The sequence below is a fragment of the Hyaena hyaena genome, unplaced genomic scaffold (assembly GCF_003009895.1).
Source record: "Hyaena hyaena isolate Hyena2069 unplaced genomic scaffold, ASM300989v1 scaffold_609, whole genome shotgun sequence".
In the NCBI taxonomy this organism is placed as follows: Eukaryota; Metazoa; Chordata; class Mammalia; order Carnivora; family Hyaenidae; genus Hyaena; species Hyaena hyaena.
Window position 1 is genome coordinate 377,752 of NW_024081240.1, and position 6,000 is coordinate 383,751.

The window sequence follows — 6,000 nt, forward strand, 5'->3', positions numbered from 1 at the left end:
CATTCCTTATACTCAATTTATTATCAGTTTGTATGCTATGTTATTTTATGTTATGATGCTTTTTCTGTTTTATTTGATCCTATCATATCCTCATATATTCTACTGTGTATGCTTTAAAATGTCATTTCTTCTTTTTCATTTCCATGGTTCTACTTCTAACATGCCTTGGAATGTAACTACAAATTAATATGGATTAAAACTCTCTTGAAGGGAGGGGACAAGATGGCGGAGAAGTAATGAGCTCCGTACTTGCACTCGCGCCCATACATCACACAGAAAAGATCTGAAGCCATTGGAAACCTTACAAAACCTGAGAGATTGGGAGAAAAAGGACGCAGAATCCACTGAGAAAGCCTTCTAATTTGAGTGCGAACTGGGGAAGATAAAATCGGGCTGGGATCGGAGACTCCAAGATCGAAGGCGATCCCCCTCTGTGGGGAGTGAGGGGGGAAAAAGAGTCCAAAAGAGAAAAACCTCCGCTCAGGTGAAAAACCTCCGCTTGGGCATAAAAAGACCTTACTTGCCAAATACCTGCAGGCCAGGTCCCCTCACGCCAACTGGTCCCGGAGGGGCTGAGCGCACAGACTGCTTCTCTGTGCTGGCTCCTGGCAGGCTGGACTCCAGAGTAGCGGTGTGCCTGCCACCATTGTAGCTCCCGGCGGGCTGGGGCCCCTGGAAGAGCCGCGCGCAGACACCAGGTGTCGGAGCTCCTGGCGGGCTGGAACGTGAGAGGGAAGGCAAAGAACTAAAAACTGGGAGATTTGCCTGTGAGTTCGTGTTTCGGGTGACGAGCATAGAGGGACCTGGTTTTCCTCACTCCAGCGGGCTCTGCGCACCTGGCAGGCAAGCCCCCGCCCATGCTCGCCAGCCCGACCCAGAGAAGGAAGCAGCGATTCTGACTCCGCCCCCAGAGCCAGACAGAAGGCCTGGAATTGCCCCGAGGGGGTTGCCTGGGAAGGTGTGTTCAAGGCAATTTCAGCGGGGCGCACGGACGGGGATTTGGAGATTGGGACTGGCCTGAGTTGAAGAGTGCAACCAACTTTTGCTGCGCCCCCGGTATGGGGAGTTTACACGCCCAAAAAAGCGAAGTGCACTGCTTGGTTCAAGAATGGACTGGAACACCGTCACTCTCCTCCCCACAACCGCCAAGGCAGAACTCCCACTTGAGGCATTGGATCACGCCACGCCCATCCCTGCTTGAGAGCTGCCCTCCTCCACTTTTTTTTTCTTCTTCTTTCTCTTTTATCTCTTTTTTCCCCAGAACACTGAACTGATTAACTCTGGTTGCCAGCTTGCTTAAACAATCACAATGAGTCCATTCTGTAGATGTAAATTCTACACCTACCGACATTTTCATCTCTCTCTCTCAGGAGTAATTAGACTATATAGTTTCTCTGGATAATTCCAGCATCCTTCTCTCACCTATCCAACCATATTCTACCCTTTAGCTCTTTGAAAAAAGCTTTCTATCCCTTCTGCCTGTTCATTCTATTTCCAATTTTGCCTCATTCCTGCCCTGTCTTCTCTCTCTTTCTCTATGCTCTTCAACCAGCACTGCATACACACAGCTATTTAACTGTAGCTTGCTTTAAACTGTTCTTTGTCCATTGGTTTTCTTCTTTGTTCCTTTTCTTTTCTCCTTTTTGACACCTTTATGTATTTTATACTCTCTATTATTCGCCCTCCCTCCTCCGTCTTTTCCCTCAACATTTTCGTTTTCCCTCTTGCTTTGCATGTTAGTTGAATTAGCCTGTGCATTTGTGTGCTCCTGCTCCCTGTGTGTTTGTCTGTCTGTTTTCTTTTCCAGGGCTACCTCAAGAAACAAGGCAGAGTACACAAGGTGGAGATTCCCAAATATCACTACGAATAGGAAAATAAAATAACCAACGTCCCAACAAGAGAGACCAAGAGATACCATTCAAAAAACACTCTCTGAAAGGATAGGCCCTGGGCAGTCAAAGAGTCTTCTTGGATGCAGCAGTGCTCATATATACAGAGAGCATAACAGGTCTTTAAAACCAACAAGAGCCGGAAAGCTAACTAAAATGACGAAATGAAAGAGCTCTCCTCCAAAGAAACTCCAAGAAGAAATGACAGCTAATGAACTGCTCAAAACACATATAAGCAGCATAACTGAACAAGATTTTAGAATCATAATGGTAAAATTCATAGCTTGAAAAAAACATAGGGGACATCAAAGGAACTATGGCTACAGACAGAATGGAAAATAAAAATAGGCATGAAGAATTAAAAAATGCAATGAATGAGATAGATAATAAATTGGAGGTCTCCAATGCACGGATTGAAGAGGCAGAAAGGAGAATAAGTGATTTAGAAGACACCATGATAGAAAAACAAGAAGCTGAAAAAAAAGAGACAAACTATTCCAGGAACATGAAAGAAGAATTCGAGAGCTCAGCGATACAGTCACACGCAACAATATCCGTATCATAGGAATCCCAGAAGAGGAAGAGAGAGGGAAAGGTGCTGAAGGAGTCCTGGTACAAATTATAGCAGAGAACTTCCCTGACCTGGGGAAGGAAGAAAATATTGAAATACAAGAGGCTCAGAGGACTCCCCTCAGACGTAACTTGAATTGATCTTCTGCACGGCATATCATAGTAAAAATGGTAAAATACAAGGACAAAGAGAGAATTTTGAAAGCAGCTAGGGAGAAAAGGGCCCTACTATACAAAGGCAAACCTATCAGAGTGGTGACAGACCTATCTACTGAAACATGGCAGGCCAGAAAGGAATGGCAGGAGATCTTCAATGTGATGAACAGTAAAAATATGCAACGAAGAAACCTCTATCCAGCAAGCCTGTCATTCAAAATAGAAGGAGAGATAAAAACCTTTCCAAATAAACAGAAATTGAAAGAATTTGTCACCACTAAGCTAGCCCTACAAGAAATCCTGAGGGGGACGCTCTTAAGGAAAGATTGCAAGGAACAAAGATACCAGAGACACCACCACAAACATGAACCCTACAAAAGATACAAAGACTCTAAACCCACATATTTCAATAATAACACTGAATGTAAATGGGCTGAATGCTCCAATCAAAAGACATAGGGTAGCAGAATGGATAAAAAACAAAATCCATCTATATGCTGTCTACAAGAAACTCATTTTACTCTGGAAGATACCTTCAGATTAAAAGTAAGGAGATGGAGAAATATATATCATGCTACAGGAAATCAAAAGAAAGCCGGAGTAGCGATACTTATATCAGACAAACTGGACTTTAAATTAAAGAGAATAACAAGAGATGAAGAAGGGCACTACATAATAATTACAGGGTCCATCCATCAGGAAGAACTAACTATCATAAATGTCTACGCACCGAATATGGGAGCACCTAAATATCTAAAACAATTCATCACAAACAGAAACAAGCTTATAGATAAGAATGTGCTAATAGCAGGGGGCTTTAATACTCTGCTTACAGCAATGGATACGTCAACCAGACAGAAAATCACCTAAGAAATAATGGACTTGAAAGACACATTGGACCAGATGGAACTGACAGATATATTTAGAACTTTACATCCTGAGGCCAGGGAATTTACTTTCTTCTCAAGTGCGCATGGCACATTCTCCATGATAGATCACATACTGGGACATAAAGCAGCCCTCAAAAAATATAAAAGAATTGAGATCATACCATGCACACTCTCAGATTATCATGCTTTGAAACTTGAAATCAATTACAGCAAGAAGTCTGAAAAACCTCCAAAAACATGGTGGTTAAAGAACACCCTTCTAAAGAATGAATGGGCCAATCAGGCAATTAGAGACGAAATTTAAAAATATATGGAAACAGATGAAAATGAAAACACAACAATTCAAAATCTATGGGTTGTGGCAAAGGCAGTCCTAAGAGGAAAGTACATTGCTCTCCAGGCCTATTTCAAGAGATTAGAAAAAGCGCAAGTCCAAAATCTAACAGCTCACCTAAAGGAACTAGAAGCAGACCAACAAGAACCCCCTAAACTCAGTAGAAGATGAGAAATAGTAAAAATTAGAGCAGAAATAAACAACATAGAGACCAAAGAAACAATTGAACAGATCCATGAAACCAAGAGTTGGTTTTTTGAAAAAGTAAACAAAATTCACAAACCTCTAGCTAGGCTTCTCAAAAAGAAAAGGGAGCACACTCAAATAGACAAAATCATGAATGAAAATGGACTGATTACAACCAACCCCTCAGAAATACAAGCAATTATCAGGGAATACTATGAAAAATTATATGCCAACAAATTGGACAACTTAGAAGAAATGGACAAATTCCTAAACACACACTCACTACCAAAATTCACACGGGAAGAAATAGAAAACCTGAACAGACCCATAACTAATGAAGAAATTGAATCAGTTATCAAAAATCTCCCAACAAATAAGAGCCCTGGGCCAGATGGTTTTCCTGAAGAATTCTACCATGCATTTAAAACAGAATTAATCCCAGTTCTTCTCAAGCTATTCCAAAAAACAGAAATCGAAGGAAAACTCCGGACTCATTTTTTGAAGCCAGCATCACTCTGATTCCCAAACCAGACAGAGATTCGGCAAAAAAAGAGAACTACAGGCCAATATCCTTGATGCATATGGATGCAAAAATCCTCAACAAGATCCTTGCAATTCGAATCCAGCCGCACATAAAAAGAATCATCCACCAAGATTAAGTGGGATTCATTCCTGGGTTACAGGGCTGGTTCAACATTCGCAAATCAATCAAAGTAATACTGAAAAACAAAACCAAAACGGGAGGTATCACCATCCCAGACTTTAGCCTCTACTACAAAGCTGTCATCATCAAGACAGTACGGTATTGACACAAAAACAGACGCATAGACCATTGGAACAGAACTGAAAACTCAGAAGTGGACCCAAAAGTATACAGCCAACTCATCTTTGACAAAGCAGGAAATAATATCCAGTGGAAAAAAGACAGCCTTTTTAACAGATGGTGTTGGGAGAACTGGACAGCAACATGCAGAAGAATGAAACTAGATCATTTTCTCACACCATGTACAAAAATAAACTCAAAATGGATAAAGGACTTGAACATGAGACAGGAAACTATCAACACCCTAGAGGAGAAAGCAGGAAACAACCTCCTTGACCTCCACCACAGCAACTTCTTACTTGACACATCCCCTAAAGCAAGGGAGTCAAGAGCAAAAATTAACGATTGGGACCTCATCAAGATTAAAAGCTTCTGCACAGCAAAGGAAACAACCCACAAAACTAATAGGCAACCAACGGAATGGGAAAAGATAGTTGCAAATGACATATCCGATAAAGGGTTAATATCCAAAATCTATAAGGAACTCACCAAACTCCACACCCGAAAAACAAACAACCCAGTGAAGAAATGGGCAGAAGATATGAACAGACACTTCTCCAAAAAGGACATCCAGATGACCAACAGACACATGAAACGATGCTCAGCATCCCTCCTCATCAGGGAAATACAAATCAAAACGACACTGAGATACCACTCATGCCTGTCAGAGTGGCTAAAATGAGCAAATCAAAGAACTGTAGATGCTGGCGAAAATGTGGAGAAACATGCACCCTCCTACACTGTTGGTGGGAATGTAAACTGGTACAGCCCCTCTGGAAAACAGTGTGGAGGTTCCTCAGGAAACTGACATTAGAACTCCTCTATGACCCAGCAATAGCACTGCTAGGAATTTACCCAAGGGATACAGAAATGCTGATGCATAGGAGCACACATGTACCCCAATGTTCATAACAGCACTCTCCACAATAGCTAAAACATGGAAAGAGCCTAAGTGTCCATCAACAGATGAATGGATCAAGAAGATGTGGTTTATCTATACCATGGAATACTACATGGCAATGAGAAACAATGAAATCTGGCCATGTGTAGCAACATGGATGGACCTTGAGGGTGTTATGCTGAGCGAAATAAGTCAGGCAGAGAAGGACAAATATCATATGTTTGCACGTATAGGAGGATTAGGAGGAACTT